Raw genomic sequence first — 27,188 nt, 5'->3', positions numbered from 1 at the left:
CTTTTTAGTAATTCTGTAACCTGCTTTAGGCCACCAAACCTGTAGCCCTTGGAGTTGTACACATCTCTTCTTCTAATAGAAATCTAACTGACGATGACCTCCATCTATCACACCCTATCATGGACAAACAGTTACAAATCACTCACTCACACCCATCCTCTCATTGCATTTCTTTTCCTACACCTGAGCTGCTAATCGGATTTGGGTCATGGTATCGTCTTTGTCCCTCCATACCACAAAGCCAGTTAGCAGAGTGTTTTTGTCACAAAACATTAACAGGCCAATTAGATGTCAGCGCAGTACTATTTGAAATACTGCCCTATAATGAGCTGAGATATTGAAATAAGTATATGTATGTTTCACTGATATGCAGTGGATGTCTTCTTACAATGCAGTTAGCAAGAATATTGCCTCCTTATAAAAATCAGCATATGTGTGATTTGAAGGCTTTCAGACATGCTTCATTTGGCACACTTTGCTTGAGAAAAAAGTACTTAATGAATGCTGCTTCACTAACAATATATGTAACCATATATCCATTTCAGTTTACAATGAATAAAAGCACATCATTAACGTGTCCAGTCATTTTTACATTTTCCTCAGGTGACTTCAGCTATGGTATTATAGTCACATATGGCCATCATGTAAGTTTAGTTAACCTCATGCAAATAATGGCATGATTTTTTTTTAAATATACACACATCAATATATGATGATATTGAATTAGGAATTTTGCATAGTATCAGCAAATTAAATTCTGTATGTAGTTTTACTTGACCAACTTACACATCCAAAAATAATAATAATTTGTGCAGTATAGCAGATAGTGTTAAGATGCATTTGTTTTTTGTGGCAAAATACTATATATATTTAAACTGAAATGCAACAGCAAGCATGAGTATTGAAATCACTACAACTGTACAGAGGAGTTCCTGCTAAATAATTCTGTGATTTCATATCTTTCTATAGTAATATAATCTTATTAATACCTTTTCACATGGCCTAGTTTGAAAAAAAAATCAGCATGTTTCCTACTGGTTGCTTTAAAACATATTAAATAAATTCTGATATTTAGCACCACCTCATTGTCCTGATCCACTTCAATAAACACACAACACAAGATGACATTTGACAACCGTTATTAAACTTCCATAAACATGATTGTTAACCAATAGTTGTAAATTTCAACAAAAACATGACACATGATAATAACATCTATGAAAGAAGACACAAAATAACCATAAGGGCAGCATACCGCTCACCCTTGATAAGCAGCGTCCACCACTTGCTCACTTATCTTTGCACTAACAAGGCAGCGTTCCTGGTCACCTCCAATTTATTTAATTACACCACCATCCAAATAAGCGGCACTGCTTGCTTATTAACTTTTCCACCAGAGCAACCGCTCACTTTCTTTCCAAACTTAATGAATTGCACATCCATCACCAGTGGGAGAATAGAAGAGGGCAAGCCTGCCCCTCTTCTCCACCCACCAGCATGACCAGGCTGTTCCCTCTCTTCCACTAAAGTTTCCATCCTAAGGCCAAACATCATTAGGTGTATCCATTTTCTATACTCCAGCTAGATCATTAAGACCAGCCCTCATCTGCAAAGAAACACAAATCCATACCTTTCTTAAGCCTCCCTCGTAGACATGGTATCCAAATCCTGAACTATCCCCTAGAACACCTGCATACCTGCAATGCCCAAAAACCCCAGTATCCCAAACCAGTGTAAATTCAACTGTGCCTCAATGAATCCGAATAAAGTAATATTACCCTCAACCCCACTGTACCACACCAGAACAACTATTGTGACAGAAATCATTACTCTTCACCTCAGTTTCCTTCAAGGCTTTGCTCACTCTAACTGCCCTCTACAACCTCACTGCATACCACTCTGATGACCAAAACATCTCCTGTCACTGGTGTATTCAGAACGGCAGGAACAGCCACCTCGACAAATCCATCACCTTCCAAATTCACTTCCTTCAAGCCCCGACTGCTTACATCTGCAAAAGAAAGAACACTGTAAATTCATGACACTCACCCATCAAACTTTCTTAAAGGCAATTAACCATGTCAAAAAGTGCCCTTATTGTTCGAACTGCTCCACATTACACTACTCTATCTCCCTTATCTCAGCCCAACCCCACCTTACCTGCATAAAATCCCTTCACAGCCAAAGTAATAAACATAACACAAAATCTGTGACCTTCAATAAGCACCAAAAGTAAACCGATACCGACTGAAGATGTTGCAACTAATCACTGTAGAAAGATAAGTTAAATATAAATATACCTTACCTGCATTACCTATTAATTTCCATATGACACTATCTAATAGTCTGCTGAACATTCATATGACTAAAACTGCAAAATATCCCCACAAATCCCTGCAAAAAGCGGTAAGGGCTATTTAGCTCACTGTTGCCATATACAGTAAGAAAACAAATTTTACCTACTCTCTTGCAATTTAATCTACCAATGCAGTCTGTATGATAGCAACTTGTGTAAACAATAATAACCCCAATTCCCCAAACTAAACTGAATCATGAAACATCCACGTAGCAGCAGCCCACATAACTATGAAGAACCACCATCTTCCATAAGGAACAGAATGCATACAACCCTAAATTAACTCCCTACTACCACAAATCTGCCTGTCCTCCCATTTCCACTGCCTCTGTACCTACAATCCCACCCCTGTAGTCCAAAATAATGTTAACAGTACTAAAGTCACACAGCCCACTGCCACCGATGACCACTTTCTAACCTTTTGTATAAGACATCTGCTAGTCATCAGTGGCGCCCAGCCTACACAATTAAGATCCTTCCTTCGAGCTCCCTTCCTGCTAGTCTGCAATCAGAAAAATCCCCCTAATACCTCAATCCCCAACTTTGCTGATGCCTCCGTAATTAATAGCAAATACCCTGAAACCAACCCTATCTATGTGCTGAAACCCCAACCATTAACTGCCACACACCAGTCTACCAGAACGCCCAGTCTATTAAAACCTTACCCAATGATGCTCAATAAATCCCACACAAACCAATAAAACTGCATCATATACAGAAATGAAGAGCTACAAACATTCATAACCCCTCCATGTCCCTAGCTTACTCCAACCATGCTGTCAATGCATCAAAGTCCTCAGCTGAACCCATTGTCCAATACTATATCCCAAGAACATAAAACCCTACTCCCATGCCCCCAAAACATGCCCCAAAGTCATGTTACAATAATTCCATCCTTTATAGCCACCCCAACTCCCCTTGAGTAACACCAATCCTGCTTCACCCTGCCTAAAAGTTAACTTGAATCACCTTTCAGCACCCTGCCACAAATCTGACATGTCAGATTAAGTACTTACCGAAGTAGGCTTAGCCACAATCGTCTCTTAAGAGCACTTATACAATCCACCAACTGTTGGTCCTCTGCCCTTCCCATCTGCAAAATAAAAGACAAAATAATAGCTGTGCACATTAACTCCTTCACAGTAGCCACTGCAAGGTGCCACCTTGCTCATGAATGTCATCTCTTTTATCCTAAAAACTCCCCAAAAAATGTAGCAATAACCAGTTCCCAAACCATACTATTCATTTAAACCAAGAAAACACGAAGGTAGAATAAATGGCCTGTCAGGGATAACTTTCAGCTATTTCTCCTCATACCTAAAAGTTTGGACTTGCGATAGCATGAATTCCCTGGCAGGTATAATGTCACTAAATGACCAAAATGTCATGTTATGGAGTAGACCAAGAATGATGAAATGGGAAATACCGGAATTAATGTATATCTCATATTAAGTGCCTTTAAGAATTACATAGCTTCACACCACATTAAAATATGCATTAGCAACTACACTATACTATGCATCTCGAGTGTACCTCATTATGAGGAACATACGTCATTTGTGGTCTTTAAAGTTAATGTTCCTCGAAGCTCCACATTGAAAAGGGGGGTTTGTAACACATTCAGTGTTGGGAATTTCTTAAGTGAAATCCACGATAAATAGAATAAATCATTTAAAAGATCTTTGCAATTAAACCAGCATATTTTAACCACCCTATGACCTACCTAGCTGAAGCGGTTAGTAAACCATTAATGCATGCTCGGTTCTTTAGGAGGATTATCTTGAAGACACCTATTTAAATGGGATCATAAAAGCAAACTGGCAAACCAGGAAGCAGTAGCATTGCTTGGTTCGTGCTGCCATTCTACCATGTTTAGCCATCTAACTTTGCAATTATTGTGCACAAAAATGATGGTCAGGGTGTGGATTTACTAAGTTGTAGGACAGATGAAAAATATGACACACCACCTGTGACCCTCTTCAAAAGGAACTTGAGGACAAACATCCCGATACAGTTAACAACCTTCCCAATACACTTTTAAATTATTTTCCTTTCGCTGTTTCCTGAGTTATTGAGCTGAATGGAAGCTGCTAGAATAAAAGGATCTGTGTTAGCATGCCTTACAGGTTCATAGGTTGGTACTGGGCTATCTGCCCGAAGGCATATATTAGCACAGCCACATTGTGCGGTATACACCGCCCCTTTAGTAGTTCCCTAGACCCTTGTACTAGCAGCTAGTACCCTTGGCCCCTATCTAGTAGTGCTGGTGTGATCCCTGGTGTGAACTTTCTGTTACCCATCCACTCATCAAGGTTCCTCGAGGTTCCTCTTGAAGAGTGATAGTGAGGGGCTCTGTCTTATGTAGATCGGGGCCCTGTTCCATAGTAAGGGAAGTCTCTGCGAAGGGAATCTATCCATCCAGCATGTTCTATTCATTGTTGTGTTGAGGTTTATATCCCCTAGAGCGTGTAACTCGAGTAGATTTGGTTTTGCTAAGATGGAGCATGTTCAACAATTCTGGGTTGGACATGGCTCAGTACGTTAGACAGAGATCGCCTCTGAGAAAGTGGTATGCAACAGAGAACAGTCTTAGCTTTTTCAATCGTGCTGCATAGGGCAACTGTTTGAGGCCAGTAATCCTCTTGGTTAGGTACCTTTGTGGTCTCTCCAGCTGCTGGAGATGTCTAGCAAGGTACATTCCAACTGGTGCAATGTACTCAATAATGGGTCTGATGAGGGAAGAGTAGAGGGGCACCATTACATCCTTAGATCTTGATGTGAACCCTTTCATGATCAGATGGGTCACATAGAAGGATTTTCTAACCACTTTGGCAACATGGTTATCAAAGGAAAGCTGACTATCTACTTGGGTCGCTAGATCCCTTATTTCTTCTTCAGATTTCAGGGGATTACCTCATATGTTGTAGTTTGCGGGTACTCTGTTTTTTCCAAAGGGGATTACTATGCATTTTTTTGCATTTAGCTTAAGACCATGGCTTTGACACCATGCATCAGTCTCATTTAGGCCCTTCTGGAGGATCTCCATGTCTATAGAGGACATAAACTCTGAAACTCAAATATATGGCATTATTTAATGCCTTCAGTTCTTTATGACTGCCAGAAAACCACAGATTTTATGAAAACTAGGCCAACCATTTGAGTCAAAATCTGGCCATTCTGAAAAATCTGTACGATCTACTCATTTGCCAGAAAACCATAATTTTATGAAAAACAGACCAAAGTAGCATCCTTCAACTAGGAATTCTCTTAACCTTTGGATACCCTGAACTATGAATGGTATTGAATCCGAGCCCATTCCCACACATTCTGTAGCAGTTAAAATATACATTCAGTCCTTTTGCATTTAACTCCTACCCCTAATTGGTGTTATTCTATTATTTTAGCTAGTAATACTAGAAGTGACCTTTGTGCACTTCAGTCTGGCATACCTTTACAGCAAACCACCTCAATAAACTCAGAGTCAAAACTGATGCTCTTATTAGCAATATCCCCCAGTAAGCATTCAACTTGGTATCTACCAAATACTGGGACTGGATTAACATGACTTTTCTGAAGGGTATGAAGTCCGTCAAAGAAAGTTAAAGAAATAGTGACCACAACAAGCCAGAGCCCTTCTCCACTCTAACAGTAACTAAAGTTTACATGAAACGCAATGATAAAGTAAAAACGACAGTTTTGTGGACCAAGCACAATTTTACCACATCCCACAACTACATCTGTTATCCAGGCAAACTGCAGCATTTGTGTACCAAGTATACTTTACACTGCCCACAATTATATCAGGTGTCCTGTCGATATTTAAGAAATGCACATTTTAAACATCGCTCTTAAACTCAGAATGAAGGTGGAATAAAAGACTTTTGCGTTAATGTGAATTCTTGGAAAGATATGAAATCTAAAATTCAAATGCATGCCTGAGGAACCCTTGCCCCATGATGCTAAACTATTCCATGCATGCGCAGAGAGCGAACATTACTCATGGGTGCTTCAGTGCCCGGGAAACACTACAGCAATTAGTCATGGCCTGACTGGATTACTCCACAAGTTTGTTGCACAATTCTAAACATACGTAGCCCGCAAAAAACTATCTTGTCAGAAGCTGGTCTGTCATTCTATTCCACAACTACACCCCACCTTCTTCATATCATCTATGTACTCCCAACCAAACCACTATTTTTTTTTTTTTTTTTTTTAATTCAAGGCAGAGATGAGGCCATCAACAATGGGGGCACAAAACTCTAAAATGAGGACACTACATACATAACCTCTACAAACTTAGGATGAATGTTCTGATGGGTACAAAGTCCAAAACCCAATTACTGTCATCATTTTCCATCACCTGCCTTCAATGGTTAGCCGGAAACCACAACTCCATGAGAAAGAGACCAAACACAGGGCAAAAATCCGAACACCCTGCTAAAACCTGTATCTAATACCAACCCCTAGACGTTTACCCTGTATACTGTGACCTCTATCAAAACTTTATTGTTTTTTTTTTTTAAATAATTTGGGCCTGTAGTGGCACAACTTAAATAAAAAAGGGCAGGAATGTCAAGTGTTGTACTGCTTTGCTACAAAGGGTGAGAAGTGAATTGTACCTTTAATTAACCCAACAGGTTTTGAAATGTTTTGACACTTCCCTCTACTTAGCATTTACTTAGAAGTTTGGCACCAGTTTACGAGTGAACTACTAAGCCCATGTTTTAATCAAGCATCATGACTGCAAAAACTCAGACTACAGCTCAGCTGAAAACTGAACACCCCACAGGACCACCAAGATCAAGCAACCATCCCCATCAATAAATCATCCAAAGGAACCCTCCAAAATAAACCATACATGGTTCAACTGTGAACCATCCAACAAACCAGTAGGACTTGTTATAATGAAAGACAAGGAATTATTACATCATGGCCTAAATAATACTAACCGACCGCTACTTTGCTGAGAGAAACTGCAAAGCAGAAAGGGGGAGGGAGCTACCAAAAATCCCAATCACACTGGAATACTACCAAAATCAAAACATTTGTACTGCCCTAACAATACGTTCCACTCCCCCCATTTTTTTTTTTTTGGTAACAAATACCCACTCCACCCCCTGCATTGTACTACGCTTGCCCCACCATCTAATCTAACTCAGCAGACTCCCCCCCCCAAAAAAAAAACAAAGAAAAAACCTCTTCCACATGGACAGTTAATAAGCCAATGCCTACCTGACCGCCAGGAACACCTACAGGTCATCACACACATAAACCTGCACTATAGAAAGTTCACATCAAAATGTGACTCCTACCCCAACTACACTTGACAAAACCCTCTAATCCCCTCCCTGTCCTTACCTCATTTCCTCCTAACATCTCTCCCTCCCAATTAACCCTATCCTACCCTTATCCTTTTAATTCCTGCTAACCTATATATCTAGCACCACACTGAAGATGACCCAGAACAAAAAGATCTGTTCCAAACCTCATTTAACAGATCAGACACTGTGTTGCAAAACCTAACGTCAACAATATTCTCCCTATCTGCCCTCACATTGCAGTAGCATAGGCACATTACAACACACACACACACACATACATACACAAAGTCACATTATAACCAAGCAGCCACTTTTCTGCCTGTACAGGCTTGTGCACACAGTACAAACATATACAGGGATAGCTTCATGATATCTACTTTTACAAGTCATGGACCCAACCATAGTGTACGGGTGAATGCTGTCCTTTTGATGGCATTCACTTTTTCTCCACCCATGAAAAATGTACCTCAATACAACAGTTCTCTGGAACCCTCTACTACATTATTCTTTTGCAGTTGTCCTTTTTGAGGGACAGCATATGGCCAAGTTGCATTAGTCAGTACCCTAGATTGCTGCATGTGCATGCAGCTTCACCAGCATAGTCACACTCTGTGGTAAGGGCAGTACCTGTGGAAAACATTACCAGGAGATCAGTTTCTTAATTGTTCAGGATTACCGAAATACAGAAATCTTTAGAGTTAATGGGCCAACATTGCTGTAAACTTTTCTGAATCCCAAACTTGGAATTTTCTTTGGGTTATTCTAGACTGTTTGTATATAACAAAAATGTTTTCTAGGAATAGCAATAATTGATTTCACAACTGCAATCTTTTACTTACTGGTAATTTCATCTGAGCATTTTGTATGCATTCTAATAAGCAAGACGGCTTTGTCCCTCCATACCACAAAGCCAGTTAGCAGAGTGCATTTGTCACAAAACATTAACAGGCCAATTAGATGTCAGGGCAGTACCATTTGAAATACTGGCCAATAATTAACTGAGATATTGAAATAAGCATATGTATGTTTCAATGATATGCAGAGGATGTCTTCTTACAATGCAGTTAGCAAGAATATTGCCTCTTTATAAAAATCAGCATATGTGCGATTTGAAGTCTTTCAGACATGCTTCATTTTGGCATACTTTGCTTGAGAAAAAAGTACTTACTGAATGCTGGTTCACTAACAAGATATGTAACCATATATACATTTCAATTTACAATGAATAAAACCACATCATTAACGTGTCCAGTCATTTTTACATTTTTCTCAGGTGACTTCAGCTATAGTATTATAGTCACATATGGCCATCATGTGAGTTTAGTTAATCTCATGCAAATAATGGAATGATGTTTTTAAATATACACACATCAACATATGATAATATTGAATTAGGAATTTCACATAGTATCAGCAAATTAAATCATGTATGTAGTTTTACTTGACCAACTTATACATCGAAAAACAAATTAATTAGTGTTGTAAAGTAATTAAGCTGCCTTGAATATAGCATACCTTTTAGCTTTTATAGTTTTGTTGAGTTCAAACAGGCATGAATGGAAATGTTACCAAAACAAAAAAAATCTCCACATTTCTGTAAACATGTCAGTAATAATTTGTGCAGTATAGCAGATAATGTTAATAAGATGGATTTGTTTTTTGTGGCAAAATACTGTATATATTTAAACGGAAATGCAACAGCAAGCATAAGTATTGTAATCACTACAATTGTACAGAGTAGTTCCTGCTAAATAATTCTTGGGTTTCATTTCTTTCTATAATAATATAATCTTTTTGATAATACCTTTTTATGTGTCCTAGTTTGAAAAATAAATCAGCATGTTTCCTACTTGTTGCTTTAAAACATTAAATAAATTCTGATATTTAGCATCACCTCCTTAACAGATCAGACACTGTGTTACCATATCTAACCTCAACAGTATTCTCCCTACCTGCCCTCACATTGCAGTAGCATAGGCATACTACAACACACACACACACACACACACACACACACACACACACACACACACACACACACACACGCCCATACCCCCCCACACACACAAAATACCCAATGTACACAAACACACACACACACACACACACACACACACACACACAGATACACACACATACATACATAAAACAGACACATACACACACATGCATTCACATACATATATATCTGCAAACACAGCCATGCAACAGCAAACAAGCTCCTACAGACATGTTCACACTCTTAGAGAGACTCATACATGCTTGCATACACAAATATATATACACACACATACACACACCCACATACACACACAGACACATTATAACCAAGCAGCCACTTTTCTGCCAGTACAGGCTTGTGCACACAATACAAACATATACAGGGATAGCTTCATGATATCTACTTTTGCAAGTCATGGACCCAATCATAGTGTATAGGTGAATGCTGTCCTTATGATGGCATTCACTTTTTCTCCACTCATGAAAAATGTACCCTACTAGAACAGTTCTCAGGAACCCTCTTCTACATTATTTGTTTGTAGTTGTCCTTTCTTCACAATTTTTTTAAAATTTTCAAATACATTTGAATGAATTCCATAGTATTTATACATAACATCTTAAATAACTATGTACACTATTTACATTAGCCTGGCACTATAACAGTTCTTAATGTATGCAGTTACTTTATAAGTATGTCCAATCCATTATCAGAGTGTCTGATCAATTATTGTACAGCGTCAATCAACGATAAGACTTTTCCCCAAGGGTTGTTCGTAAATAGCTTTGGATAAATTCTTAGTTATTTAATTTTAATTTCCAATAATGCTATGGTCTTCAGAAGGGTGTAGAAGTCTTCCAAAGTTGGTATTTTGTTTGTATTCCATCTTCTTGTTATACACTTACTTGAAATTGCAAGTATAGTCCATAATAGATACATGTTTGACATATTCAAATGAGGACCTTCATTCACATTTAATAATAGAAGAGCTTTAGATAAATAAAATGATTCATTAAATAAAGCTTGTAGAAAGTTAATACCATTCCAAAATGGATAAATACAATCAAAGAAAATGTGGCTCCAATCTGCATTGTGTACTTGCTCATATCACCATGCAGTTGTCCTTTCTGAGGGACAGCATATGGCCAAGTTGCATTAGTCAGTACCCTAGACTGTTGCATTTGCATGCAGCTTCACCAGCATAGTCACACTCAGTGGTAAGGGCAGTAGCAGTGGAAAACAATACTAGCAAAGCAGTTTCTTAATTGTTCAGGATTATCGAAATACAGAAAACTATAGAGTTAACGGGCCAACATTGCTGTAAACTTTTCTGAATCTCAAGCTTGAAATTTTCTTTGGATTATTCTAGACTGTATATACCAAAAATGTTTTCTAATAATAGCAATAATTTATTTCACAACTGCAATCTTTTACTTACTGGTAAACTCATCTGAGCATGTTTTATACATTCTATAAGCAAGACTTTCTGATACTCATTTTAACACGTATGGTATCATAGCTGTTAAGTGATATGAAGATCTTCGATGTTTTGCATTTCTCATCTATACTTGATTCCCTTTTAAGATCATATTTGTTGCAGTCATCTGTGCAACCATATTAGTGATCAGTTTATGTGTTACAGTATGTGCAAAACTTCCAGTCAAGTATGAGGACTGCTGTACACGTTTTTATGTCAGAAAGAACACCTTTTCAAATAACCTACGTATCATTTACTTATTTTTTTCAGATACACAAAATTGACAGAACACTGTTATTTAAACATTCTTAGTCTATCTCTCTCTTCCTCTTAATCTCTGTCTGTCTCTTTCTCTCAATCTAATTCAGTTTGCTTTTACTGTGTCAACATACCAATTGCTAGAATCAAAAATATGCATTAAAACCTTAACACTGAAATGACAATGCACTTATCAACTTATGCTTACAAATTATTAATTAAAAAAAATTCTAACATACCTAGTCTTTCTTGTGGATTCAATAACTCAATGTAGAATTTGTGCGAAGTGGAATTAACATGTTAGCACGATGAGCAGTAGTGCTATTTGCATATTCGGGCTGCTCATTACGCTTACTTGAATACAAGCAAGGTTTCATGGCCAGTAATAGTGCTACCAGCGGAAACTGTGCACAGCAGCTTGAGCACAGAAACAAGAGCATTCAAGTGTGCATTAGAGCAAACCTGCTCTGCAAGATGTGTGGACAGACACAGTGACTACCAGGGCTGAAAATACTGTAATAACAGCAGTAATAACCCAGTAAAGAAGAATGTATTGAGTGCAAAATACACTAAAACAATGATTTCCAGAAGGAAATCATGGAGGAGAAGGGTAAGTGGAAGGAAAGGGGAACCACAATGAAAGGTAAATTGGGCAGGGAAAGTGTGCTGTGGAACATGTGCATTGACATGAATGATAGGAATGAATAAAGAGGAAGAGGACATGGTAAATATGGCAATGTCCCCAAGATAGGATACTTCAATGCATGTAGACTTTCAAGACAAGTTAGTAGCATAACATTATGCACATAGGTAAATATTGGAGTAATACTGTTGTTTACACCTCCTGTGTGAGTATGTTATGATATAAACATGCATGATAGTATATATGTGATGGTCACACAAGATTACATGTCAATGGAGATGAATGGCTGTGATATAAACATCACTAACATGCTCACTGGAGAGGACACATTATAGACAACAGGGGTATGTGCATACTCTGAAGATTTGTAAAATGACTTGAATATGACTGACATCTCACCATAGATCTCAACCAATCAGGGACACATAGAAATAGACTGCTGGACAAATGTAGATATTTACAGACAATATCATGGACACTTTTAAAATATGACAACCATTAACCTGTAGTACTGGCATGATATATGATTGTAACTTATTATACATGTTCTGCAGTAACAGATGTGTAGAACTATAAGGATTGTCAGTATTTTGAGAGGGGGAATTCACCACCCCTTACCCAAAAGTGACCACTGTTTGGAAGGGTTACAAAGGATAGTGTTAAACCTGGAATTGAAATCAGGTGAATCTGGGCCAGTTGAAATGTTTGCATGACACGTAAGCCACTAAGCCCAACTGCAAGAATCAAATGCATGCCGTCAAAGCTGTCTCTAAGTTGTGTACTTACTGGGTGCAACACAGAAAAACATGTAACACATGCAACTTGTAGAACACTTTGAAGGGAAGTCTGCACTGTCAAATCTAAATTGGTATGCATCCCAGGGAATAGCTCTGTATGGACTACCAGTTGTCTGGGAGCTCACTGTGCCAAATGTGATACACTTGACAAAAACATCCTAGCCTGAAGTAGATATTGGCCATACATATAACAACACATACAAACACCACACTGTTATGAGTGGATTCCCTGCACGCAGCTAGGTATTGCATGCTTCTGCCACATGTAATACCAGTGGATATTGAATGAAGCATTTGCAACTGATGTGTGAATTAAGAAGTGATAATAAATGTTACAGCAGTATGTAAGATTGATGGCAAAGCATCAACTATGCCCATCATACCTCTCAACCTCTTAGAGCAAGAAGTCTAGACAAAGCCATAAAAAGGGGGGACAAAGGCCCAAAAATAGGAACACTTTTTAAATGTTGCACTTACAGACTTAGAAAGTAGACGTAGTAATAGATTTTGTATTAGCATACATTTTCTGAAGGGTATGGAGTATGAAACTCAAATGTCTGTCATTATTTTCTGACTTCAACCGTCAACAATTTGCCAATCACTTGCCAGAAAACCATGATTTATGAGAAACAGACCAAAACTATGAGGCAAAAATCCATACAGCTGAGAGGTATGATGCCCATATGAATAGAAAGTACAACAGTGCAAAGTCAAGGGACAATGATCGAGGAAGCTGTTACTCTATATTGTACACATACCAAAAAATACATGGAGCACCCTCTATAAGTACATATCAAACCTCAACACATGTTCCACTTGATCACTCTCCCCCGGACATTGCCAGTGAAAATGTTATACGGCCATGATATCCAGACATATATCCATATGTGTTCATGCAAACTATCAAATAGTAATACTGATGTGATGTAGCTGTTTGTCCGACACTTAGTACACTCACACTATAGCTGTACCTATGCTGCAGTTGGACTTCAGGCTGTATCTACATTCCAAATAAAACCTTAGGTACGAATTACATGTGACACTGTGGAACTGTTAAATAGTCATCAGACTCTACCTATTTTATGTCGTTACACCAGCTGTACATCATATGCCTATATGTTTATCAGTGGAAATGTGTGGCTGAGGTCCCTGACACCACATAAGGACACATTATAACTCAGGTGGATGCGGTTCATGCAGAACATTTAATGACACAAATGCTGACAGTCACACGATACTGCTAGGAACCAACTGTATAATCCTTGTGAACAGCAACACAATAGTGCATACAATGAATCCCACAAGGCTGCAAATGAATCTGAACATGCCATATGTTTGTAGATATAGCAGCATTACAATATGTGGATGAACCCAGCTGTATGTGCCCATGGATTTAGTATGATATAATATTGCTGTATGTCAGATAACATTTCCAGAAGCTCATAAACATGCACACTTGTGCCATACTGCAGCAGTCACTGTGATAGTTGAAAGAGAACTGTATAGAATGTTGATGTACTCCACTACAAGAACACATGCCTTATTAAGGCAACAATATACATCACATCATCCTGTATCAAGAGTACTCAGGAGGATTATTGTCTGTGTCTCACCTACAAGGCAATATTGGACCCTACCCTAACAGAGATCTATCTGTAAGTTTAACTCCTCACACGTTACCCATTTGAAAGGCCTGAATCTAATATGTGGCATCAACAAAACCTGCTGGAGAGACAGGTTTGTCTCACAGAGGTTGCCCCATCTCTGGAATAGACTTCTCATACAAGTCAAACAGAGTACCTTACTGACCCTCTTCAAGCTCAACCTTGATGAGTAGATGGGAAACCACAAATTGGTCCCAGGGGTTCCACCTGTGTTCCTCACTGACAGGGGTGACAGGTGCTGACTGAGGTTTCTTTTTTTGGGATAAACTCTTGGCTAGGCTTGTAAGGTCCACAGGGCCATTAGCCTAGTAACCTCCTATGATCTTATGATCCTATTACTACAGCTGTTATGAAAGCAACATGCAACCAAATGTCAGCAGCGGCCATCAATACAGTATCTCAAATCACAGACTGGAATGCACTGTTGTAGAGCTGCAGTACATCTGCACCTCAACATATCACATGTGAATGACAACAACATAGACATGTGCAATGTTCAGAGGGTCACAGAACATTACTAGTTTACCGGCAAAGAGCACATAAAATCTTAGCCATTATTTTACCATTTAAACCCAAATTGCTATATGAATCTGATGGAAGATAGTAGGGGTATGTACATATTTGTGTAAGTGATTGATTTTATGACAGACTGCCTCTTTCCATATGTGACATGTGCACCATCCCATGACAGAAGTAGCAGTCACACATCCAGTGGTCTGAAGATGGATTGAAGAGGGTCATGGAGGAGTTCTGCTTCATGATGTGTGTATGCATCTTTGAGATTATAACATCCTTAGTGTTCCACAGAAAGGATGTTATGTGGACAGTGGGAACAGGGGATGTTAGATTCATGGGGCTATGTAAAAGCTTTTCCTGAGTAGGAGTTAAATGAAAAGATATTCAAAACATCATATAATGACCATAATATACCACCAAGTACACACACACAATAGTTGACTGAGGTCAGACTCAAACACCACTCATATATCTATACAAGCTTGATTCCATACAATGTAAAACTAATGCCACCACAGATAAATGACTTTAACAGTGCACTTTATAGAGGAAGACATCAGCAGTGTATGTTGAGAAGAAGATGTTGGGACGAGTGTGTGACATAGCTGTGGACTCACATCACAATATTAAATTGTTCATAGGTGTTTACTACGCTAATGACCACAAGGACCTTTTTAATCCTAGCCATGCATCCCAAATCTCTGACAAGTTCTGATACCCTTGATAAGTGTAACATTGGCCTTGGAGATGAACAATTTACAGGTTACCTGTTTGCATCAGAGACATAGGTGCCAAATCAGGGATGAATTTGTGGTTTCACGTCCAATTGTCCAAGTTGCACTTGACTTGGATTAGGGAGGAACTCTGATTCACATGGATGGGGAGCCTTTTACATAGATGGGTCTAGTCTCTGGGATACATACCTATTTCTCCAGCAGATCCTATTTATATCACAGACAAGGTTTAAGTCTTTAGAATGGGTAATTCTGGTACTGTTTGCTGGACCTCTTGCACATCCACAAAACAGAGTGGGGTCTGACAATGCCCTATATGCCAGGCATAGATCTTCCCTGAAAAGCCTGTAGGAGACAGAATACAGGGATAGGGCCTTGAGGCAGTCTGCATAGGACATATTACTTATGCCCTGTATTCTTTTAGTGAGGAATCTCTGTGAATGTTCCAGTTGTTGGCTATGCCTGGTTCGGTACATACCAAAGGGGGCATTTTACTCAATGACAGGTCCGAATATAGTGAAACCAATTACTTCCTTGGACTTAGATGCCATATCTTTGTTTATAAGTTGCGCAATATAGAATGATTTCCTCACCACTGTAGACACGTGATGATCAAAGGCTAGATTGCTATCTAAGTGTGTCCCTAAGTCCCTGACTATTGGGTCAACATTAATGGGGTGTGTTATCACTATGATAGTTACCAGGGATGGATAACTTCCCAAAGGACACTACTATGCATTTCTTGGCATTTAGTTTTAGTCCATGACTCTAACACCAGTGGTTTGTCTGTGTCAGACCCTACTGGAGAACATTTGTGTCAGTGTAAGATTCAATGACAGCTCCTAATTTGCAATCATCTGCAAATTTAGTTAGCCAGAGACCACTGATGTTGGCCTTGACTTTTGGGAAGTAAATGCCAAAAAGGAGCGGTCCAAGGACTGATGCCTGTGGGACTCCACTTGTGACTGGCCTCATTGTAGAGGTGGACTCCCCAATTCTAACTTCCTGGATCCTGTCTGTGAGCCATTTGGCTATCCATTGGGTGACATACTGGTTTGTACCTAACCTCCTGAGTTTGTCAACAATGCCCAAGTGGGGTGATGTGCCAAATGCCTTGGCCAGGTCATGGTAGGCAGTGTGTACAATTTTGTCCTCATCCATTGCTTTGGCAACCTTCTCAAGGAAGCCCACCAGGTTGAGTAGGCATGATCTGCCCTTGACAAAACCAAACTGGGTTGTGTTCAATGTCTGGAGGTTTACTATACCTCTATTGATCATCTCCATGATAATTCTTTCCATGTCTTTACATATAAGCCTAGTGAGACTTATGGGTCTGTAGATGACCCACCTTTGTGCAGAGGTATGACTGTTGACTTTCTCCATTCATGAAGTACGAAGCCTGTTTGGAGGCTACAGTTAAATAGTAATTCCAGAGGCCCTAATAGGTAATGTTTTGTGCTATTTAGAAGGCTTCTGGGATATTGTCTGGGCCCATTGATGCAGCGTTCTTGGTCTTAGAGAGAACATTAAGGACCTATTCCATAGTGATAGTAGGGAGAGTTATATTTCATGATATTTCCTGAGGGAAGGTTGAGGGGGAGAGAGGACTAAAGTTGAAGCTGAATTTATCAGCTAGAAGGTTTGCTTTCTCTCTTTGTGCTGTGCTGACAAGGTTATAACAAGGCTGAAATATGCATCTCCACAGCTAGTGGGGTTTGGCTTTATTGGTTGAAATTGTCCATTAAAGCAGTGAAACAAGTCATGGGCATTCAGAATCGCCAATTAGCTGAAACACCTCATGTTCATAAGGGTCATTTGCATATATCCCATGTGCCTCTGATACAAGAAGTTTGGGAGGTCACTTGGTGGAATTTCTAGCTTTGCAATGGGGTTGGGAGGGTGGCCTAATGGTTATGGTGTTTGCCTTACAAACACAAGGTACAGGGTTTAAGTCTCACAAGGGATAATTGGCTATGCTTAAAATGGCTCGCAAGGGCAGTTAGTCTAGTATTAATCTATGAACCTATATATTCTGGCTCAGTATAGGTGGCTCCATTTACAATGAGCTCTGCACACAATTGTGTATTGCCTCTGAGGTTGCGGGCATAGCTAAAAATGCTTTGAGGTTGTCCTTGACCTGAGAGGCCAAACTTTCCTAAAATTTGGCATTAGTAGAATTTATTTGCCCTCTGAGTCATTTGTTTAGTTTAATTAGAGTGCTTTTATCCTGCTGGATGCTAAGCCTCCTAACTGTTGCCATGATTTTCTGTCTGTTGCCAGACTGATAGTTCAATGAACAAACCAAAAGAGACACTCAAGTTGGTTGGTGTGGGATAAGAACCTCTACCTATCTAGTTACACACCAAGCAGCAAACCCAGTACTTATTCCTAGCACTATCACACAATTCTGTCTTTAACAATGACAGAGTATATGTTATAGAGGATGACATCAGCAGAATATGTTGGGAGAAGTGTATGACATAGCTGTGGACTGACATCCTGGTGCAAAATGATATCCAGATTGATAGGTGGGAGAACAGACACATGAATTGTGTGTTGTGAAATTAATACTCGCAGAGGCAAGGGATATGTCTGCAGCACAACAGACCCTGACTGTATTAATTACTTCCAAATGAATTTCTGGTCTGTCATCTCAACATCAGAAGCCTAAACAACAAGATCCATAGCCTACATGAACTCTTAGCTGTTCACTCCCCTGATATCCTCTGCATCACAGAAACCTGGCTAAAACCAATAACCAAAGATAATGAAATAACCCCCCCACAGTGCAACAACCTTAGACTGGACCGGATGTCCAGGAAAGCTGGTGGGGGAGCTGTACTATACAAGTCTACCCTAACAATAACAAATGACACCCAACAGCCACCCCAGTTTGGCAATGCAGAAATTCTCATCACCAAACTAATAATAAACAAAAATAAATGCAGATACATTGTCTGCATTTATATTCCACCCGGCAAGAATGATAATACTCTAGAAAATATCTTACATTGGCTAGCTTATAATTATCCCCAGGAAATCATTGTCTTGGGGGACTTTAACATTAATCGGAACACCTGTTCCTCTGAAACTCCCTCCACCCATTTAAACCTCCACGGGTTTACTCAGACCACTGCCACCCCCACCAGATTTAGCAAAAATAGAGTCAAAGATAGTATCCTTGATTGGATACTTATTAACAGCCACCCCGAAAAGTATAAGTCAGGTACATTACCTGATGATCAAAGTGATCACTGCCTTACCTATATTATTAGGCTCAAAGCCGGCATTCCCAACCAGCCCACCTACAAAACTATAAGAAACATCAGGAACTTTAACCTTGACAACTTCCAAAATGAACTCAAAGTATGTAATTGGAATGTCTTGAAACGACTCCCATTACACAAAGCAGTTGAGTACTTCAATACCAGATTTCTGGCTATCCTCAACCACCATGCTCCTACCCGTACCATCTGAGTAAAAGCCACAGTTGCACCGTGGCTATCTAAAGAAACAAAAAACAAAATTAAACTAAGAAACAACGCCTTGGCCAGGTGGCATGTTATCAAAGCCCCTATGGACCAAGTAAGATACCAGCAGCTAAGGAACCAGACCAAAAAATCTGTCATTCTCGATAAAAAAAAAATCACTACACCCTCCTACAACAAAATATCAGCTAAAACCTAACATGTTCTGGGCTGGTATTAACAATCTTCTCCACCCAGGTCATTCTGCCACTCCTACCTCATCAGCTGCCCTTGATAAATCCCCTGTAGAAATTGCAAACATCTTCAACTCCTTCTTTACTGAAACTATCCAGTCTCTAGCTACCCATCTCACTCCATCGGACACAAACACCAGCTCTGGCACATCTAGCCATGATCCCCCCAGCACCCAACCCACCTTTATCTGTCAAATCGTACCTACTAACCTGATCCAGACCTTACTCAAAAAGCTAAAACCTACTACACTAGCTGCCAAACACCTCCCAGCTGAATATCTTCAAAATGCAGCTGATGCCATAGCACTTCCCATTTCTATTCTGATCAACAGATCCATCGCAGAAGGATCCATCCCAGCAATATGGAAAATATCATGTTATACCTCTCCATAAAGGAGTAAGTTCCACAGAATTATCTAACTTTTTAGACTTGTATCCATTCTTTCACCACTAGCTAAAAATCATGGAAAGATGCATACACAAATAAATCATGCACTTTCTTATTCAAAAAAATTCTATATTTCTCTAATGTCATCAATCTTCATTGTAATAACAACAAACTATCTTCAGCACTCTTTCTAGATCTCTCAAAAGCTTTCGATATGGTCAACCATCAGCTACGGCTCAATACCCTACAAACCATCGGTTTAGACCAACACACAATACAATGGTTTCACTCCTACCAATACAGTAGACAGCAGGCTGTCTTATGGCAGAGCAAGCTGTCATCCCAACTTCCTCTAACCCTAGGTGTCCCCCAAGGGTCCATACTAGGTCCCCTTCTATTCTCTATCTTTATCAATGATCTGCACACCACCATCCCAGTAGCCACCTGCATCCAGCATGCAGATGACTCAACATTAATATACTCTGCCTCCTCTCCTACATAACTTCTAACCCTCACCCAGACCACTTTCAGCACGGTAGAAACATTGCTAGCTAATCGCCGCCTGCTTCTAAATCCTAACAAAACCAAGCTACTACTTTTCTCCCCTAACCATAGAATTTCTCCTCCTTCCTTCAACATCAAATCTAGCAATGACACCATTATCTCCCCTGATGACCATACAAAGTTTCTAGGTGTAATAATAGACAACAACCTTAAATTTGATAAACATGTCAATCTCACTATTAAGTCCATCAACAAAAAACTTTGCTCCCTGCACAGAGCCAAATATTTCCTCCCCCCCCCCCCAGCCAGGGTAGCTATTGCAAGATCACACCTCCTCTCTACCCTTATGTATGCCTCACCAACCTATCCAAAACTGATCTCAACAAATTATCAGGATGTTACAATCATATAGCCAGATTCACTGCTGGCATGGCTTTTAGGACCCACCATTGCCAGAACCTCAAAACACTGGGATGGCTAGAGTATCCTACCCTTCTACAGTTTAACCAGCTTATAGTAGTGCATAAAATCCAAATCCAGCTCTAGACAAGTGACAAGTGGCATACCTCAGGGTTCAGTCCTGGGACCTCTATTGTTTGGCATCTACTTCTCTGAAGTACATGCCAACGCTAAGGGACTCTGGCTAACAGAGTTCGCAGATGACTGCAAACTGGGAGCCATTATTGAATCCCCAAATGATGTGGATACTCTACAAAAGGGCCTTACAGAAACAGATGCTTAGTGCCAGAGCCATGGGCTCAAGCTCAATGCCAAGAAATGTATAGTTATCCCCTTTGTAATAAAACATGTACCCGTGAATTACAACATAGGTGGCAGTACACTAAACATCAAAAGTGTGATAAGTGACTTAGGGACACAGGTGGACAGTGGTCTCACCTTCAATAACCACATCGCCACAACAATCAGGAAATCCTTCTATGTGGCATACCTCATCACTAAGGGCTTTTCATCCAGAAAAATTGAGGTTATTGTCCCACTGTACTCATCCCTCATTAAACCCATCCTAGAATACAACGCCCCATTTGGTATGTACCTTTCAAGACATCTGCAACAACTGGAAAGGCCGCAGAAATACCTCACTAAAAGAATCACAGGCCTAAAGCAGATGCTCTATCCTGACCGCCTTAAAAAACTCCAGCTATACTCTGTCACATATCATCTACTCCAAGGCGATCCCTGCTTAACATACAAGGCCATGTCAATCCCAGAGCTGTTGGACATGCTACACTTGAAGAAATCCCAATCCCTCAGAGCCACATGCTCCAGGGATCTAAACCTTGTCATCACAATAAACAAAACATGCTGCAGGGATAGGTTCCTGACTCAGAGACTCCCCAGACTCTGGAATAGACTGCCTATACATGTGAATCAGAGCACCTCTTTGGCCCTCTTCAAAAGGAACCTTGATGAATGGATGGGAGAAAGGAAATTCACCCCAGGGATCATGTCAGTCGCTCTGCTAGACAAAGGTCCAGGGAAGTAAATAGTGTGGGAAGAAATAGCCAGGGAATTGTTATGGCTAGGCTTGTATAGGGCTTAGTGCCGATAGCCTAGTACCAACCTATGAACCTATAAAATAATCCAACAACCTGATAACACCCCTGCCATCAAAAATATTCTCACCCCTCATAGTGCCCCCAGGCCATTACGCTGAGCTGATAAGCTAATGATACTGACCCAAAAATCCAACAACTCTGCAGATGATGCTATATTTGCCAACTCAACTGGTAAAATCTGGATTCTACTCCGTACTACTATTACCAAGGAAACCTCACTATCCATATTTAAAAGAGAACTCAAAAAATACCTCACATCTCATTGGCTGTGCTTTTGTTCTAAACCCGACTAAAAGCTTCACTAATGCATGTCTTGCTACTCAACCTGCTGTTTAGCCAAGTATCTATGCCTCATAGCATTTGAATGTCTTAGCATTGTGAATTATGAGATCTGATTGTATTCTATGTTCGCATTTTCTGATACGTCTTTGCCAATCAGATGTAAGTCTGCACATTGTGTATATTGATATCTCCCTGTATTCTTTGTCTATATTTTTCTAAATATGTCTGCCTTAGTTTATCACTCAGTGATGTATGTACTGTCTCTTTTTTTGGCATGTGGAGCTTTTCTCCCCGGGCCTCCGCTGAAAATGGACATATATCCAGTCTGACTATCCCAGTCAACAAATATAAAATAAAAATAAATAAAATAAATAAAAATGATTGTGATTCCATAGATCAGTAGCAACTTCAGCATGCATACCTTAACTGTAACAGCAAGCATGCATACTTTCTCCTGTAGCTGTTGTTGATAGTCTATTCAGATTATGTGGGTTCAATTCCCACAATTAACCTATAGATTTAGATTCAACAAGTATTATGTTTACAGTTGAAATACAGCAATATTGGCTTTAATGCTAAGTTGTTAACTTACTCTCTAGTATCTTTAAAAGCATCTGTGGAACATGTGCCTATTCCAAGGATTACTTGTGACAATTCACAATCATTTTTGGGAGTGTGAAAGCTCTATCGTTTGGATAATACTCAATCACTATTTATTGTAATAAGGAATGACTGTGACATATCATGGTTCTAACCATCTCTTTTCTTTTATCTCACCTCAGCCATTATCACTCTCTCTCTCTCTCTCTCACTTTTTTTTATATTTTTATGGGGTTTCCTGGAATCACACCAATCTGATGTTATACCTTTCTGCCAGCAAAGCAAAATTTTAGCACAGGGAAGGTGGAACAACCACAATGACTTTGCCTGCCAACTTTCCACCAGCTGCTGCATCAACATGTAGCATTGCTGGGATGCAACCTGGTCGTTCTGTCTCCACTATCCCTGCTCTACCTAGTCCATCCCCGTCAGGAAGCAGTGCCCCAGCTGGTGGTGCAGTGGTAGCCTCTGGGAGTAGTGGTAGTAATGGTAATTATGTCATGCACCAGGAGCTGCCAGGGATGGTGCAAAATCTAATAGCGAATGGTCTTGGTGCCCACATCAGCTAAGTGGAAAAGGTGCTCCTAAAAATCGAAAAAAGACTCCCACATCAAGCAGTCTCACAGGCACCTGAGGAAGGGAACAATAATGACAGTTCTGAGGATGAGGACTCGATTCATATTGTTCCCATGCTTGAAGGGCATGTACCTCTAATGTCCCCTACCAATCCCAAATCATGGTGCCACCCAACCTTTTTGTGTCCATCACCATCCATGTGTCTGGCCTTTATGTCCTGTTTGTCTACAACTGTTTCCTCAACTACCATACATACATACATGAACCTCACATTCATAGGTACCTTCCCCAGCATTCTTTTCTATAAAAAAATGGGCATCTGTCTCACAAAAAAAAAAAAAAGTCCCATAAATAGCTCTCCACTTTGCATGTGTGTCTTCTTGACACACTTGATTTGGTCTAATTGGCTAATCAACACCATTGCATTGTTGTCACCCATCTGTGTTATGGTGACAGTCAAAATTCATCAAATTGTGTCTACCTATATACATTACTGTGATGAAGAAGTTGACATCTATGGTTCTATCTAAGTTTTCTCCCACAAATGGCTGTATTGCTTCCCATTTGTTCTTTGCTCTACTTGCCTCTGCATTTCACCATTTTCCTATCAACCCCATTTTCACACATTTAATTTGGTAAAAAAATAGAATCACACACAACACACACAGCCAGAAATGGCCTATAAAAAGCCTTCACCTTTTTCTTCAGCATTTGAGCAGAGTTTGGCATCACATACCAATGCCAAACAGTGGTGAATGGCTGCTCATGTACTATTGCAAAACCTGGTGAATTTTTGCCTTCGGCCACACTACTCCAATTTTCTCTGAAAAATACTGCTTAAACTCGCTGCGGTAAAGGAACACAGAGTTAAAGCAGAGTAAAGGCAATACTTTGAAACAGTTAATTTGAGAGGTCTTAGACTGGTAGATGTAACAAAGTGCCACTTCCTCTGTGGAATGTTGGAATAAATCCCTTGACAGAAGCTTGTTTTAACCCATAGCATCAAGGGTTTGATTCCAGATCCATCTCAGATCACTTCTTACTGTGATGTTATATGTCAATGATATATTTAATCACCCACATCTTAACATTTGCCACAGTTGTGAGTTCTCATGGAGATATGTTGAATACTGGCCAAAAAGACTATTTGAAGTGATTTCTACCCCCACAATTATGAGATATTTATCCATCCTTGTTCTGCTTATCATGATCCTGTTGTCTCTCTCCTAACCCTTCTGTACCCCTATGTTAGTAATTTAATGGTACAGAGCATGGCAGGTTAATAATGAGGATACACCAAAAACATGTCCATGAATGGTTCATTATACCTAACATTGTTATGTGCACATCCATCTGTCCTTGTGTTCACCCCTTCACTCTTACCACTCCTTATGTATGTATCTTTTAGTCTGATGGTTGTAAAGGTCATCTCGTGGTTTCTGTATACTGTCATGACTCTGCTGATGGATAATACCAATGTTACCTTGATTTAATAGGTTATCAGTTCTCCTGTAGTGTGCAAAGTTTCATAATCTGCTATAGGATTCCCTTTGTGTCATGTTCAGATGATAATCTGTTCATGAGAAACCACACTTCCTGTAAAAGGGGAAAAGAAGTGACCCCAAGGGAAACAATCAAATGTATTAATGTATGTTTGAATCTTGTCAAGGCTTATAACAGAGAAATAGGGTGGTTCTGAAGCTCTGTTTCCAGAAGCCACTTTCCTCTGTATCTTTTGCCTGTTCATCTGTCCACCTCTTATCCTACACAAGTCTGATATGTCTGTCTATCATGTAAACTGTAAGGAGGGCCACAATTGATATAACTGTCAAAAATCAATTCCCACATGGCACCATTATATTTCAGATGTCCCACATCTTCTTCAAACATATGTATATGGATGTATTCATTATTATCACTCTATGTCTCCTCCATCCTTATCTCATACAACTCATGCTACAGAACAGACATTTTTCTGATTGAGAAAACATGTCATACCAATGGGTCCACTTTTGAATCCCATATTACAATACCCAAATGACAGAAGATCGAGACCATAACATTGAAAGTTCTTTTTACTAAAAGTTTTAAAGTTCAAGTAACAGAATACCTAAATGATTTTACGTTTTGAACGGTATATAGGTAAGTACTACACTATCACTTTAAGGAGTAATTGTTTGTAAAATTTCCCTTAAGAGCACACAGAGATCACAATCAGTTTGGGGCTGGCTTCTCCCTCTTTCTCCAGATCCCTAATAAGACTCCCCACTGGCACAGCTATAGGGTTAAGATCTCAGCCAAGTGGTCAAACCAAAACCTCCAGCACTGTCTCTGTCCAACCAGTGCTTTGTGTTCCTGCCCAAGTAGCTGACACACACACACACACACACACACACACACACACACACACACACACACACACACACACACACACACACACACACACACTTTGAAATTTGATGTATAAACAAACACACAGACACTCCTGGAGAAGTCTGGCACAGGTTTACTAGCTATGCCCCCTTCTGCCCAGAATATAAGGTAGTTATCACTGCCATCAACCTCTACTTATCAGCTACCATAAAGGCCCTTACCAAAGGGTGCCCAATCTTACTGTGTAATGTTACTATTATCCAAATGGTAAGTGTGTCCAAGACTAAGGCCTTTCAACAGTGGCCTGTACAGTGTTAATAAATACATATGCAAGTACTCTATAACAGCTTAAATATCTCCAAATAAAACCAGCCACAATTAAAAGGTTTAAATATATTTAATAATAAATAATAAGAGAACAAGACAATACTCAGTAACCCAATACAGTGACAACAGAGCTCAGAATCACAGAAAATACTTTAAAACAGCATTGCAGGACAGGCTCACATAAATACAGAAAACATCTAGACTGATCTTACTATTTTCCTGTCTATCTCTAAGACAGATACTATGATCTAAGTCTTACTATTAGATACAGGCAAATGCATGTGCTGAATGGATGTTTACATGTCCAAGACAAGATACAAAATGCACAGACTCACTCTCTGAGATAGTTCCTAAATTACTATCAAACATTTCTGCTGGGTTATCTCAGATTACATTATTCTTGTTACATCTGCCTTTAGTTTCCAGGCCAAAAAAAATCTAAAAGTTAGCACCTCAGTGTCAGGAATACTTATTTCTTTGAAGGTGAAACTTGTCTCCTAGAAGCTTGCCTGAAACTGGAAGTCATAAAACTGTTACGCACTTTTTGAAGCCTAGTATTTATGTCTGTGCTAAGACAATAGAAAGAAACTCTATCTGTAGACATTCTGTCTTCTAGCTGTGGTAAACACCATCATAAATCTCTTTACTTGTCAACTTATTTTCTTAGAGTTTTGCAAGTTAACTCTGTATATTCCAACTTCTGCCATGAAAACATACATTTGCACAAGCATACAGTCCATACACATTTCTGCTGTTTTCCAGCAGGGTGCACTGTGGTTAAATTTTTGAAGCTTAGCATATAACATACAGGTTGCTTACATTTGTAGACAAGCCTATGGGTCATATTAATATTTACAATGACAGAGAATTATTTACAAAATTCTAGCTAGCCTGGCTAACAGCCTTCACATTGGGCAGGACCCTAATGCTTGCTTACTGTTTTTCAATATTTTGAAACTCAAGCTTTTGGAGTTTCAGTAAATAGAACTTTTGATGTTATGGTCTCAATCTTCTCTTGTTTGGGTATGTAGTAATATGGGATTTGAAAGTAGACCCCATACCACTGCACCAGCAG

This window comes from Protopterus annectens, chromosome 17.part0 (genome assembly GCF_019279795.1).
Source record: "Protopterus annectens isolate FY-2018-M chromosome 17.part0, PAN1.0, whole genome shotgun sequence".
NCBI lineage: Eukaryota > Metazoa > Chordata > Ceratodontiformes > Protopteridae > Protopterus > Protopterus annectens.
This window is presented reverse-complemented; position numbering follows the sequence as displayed.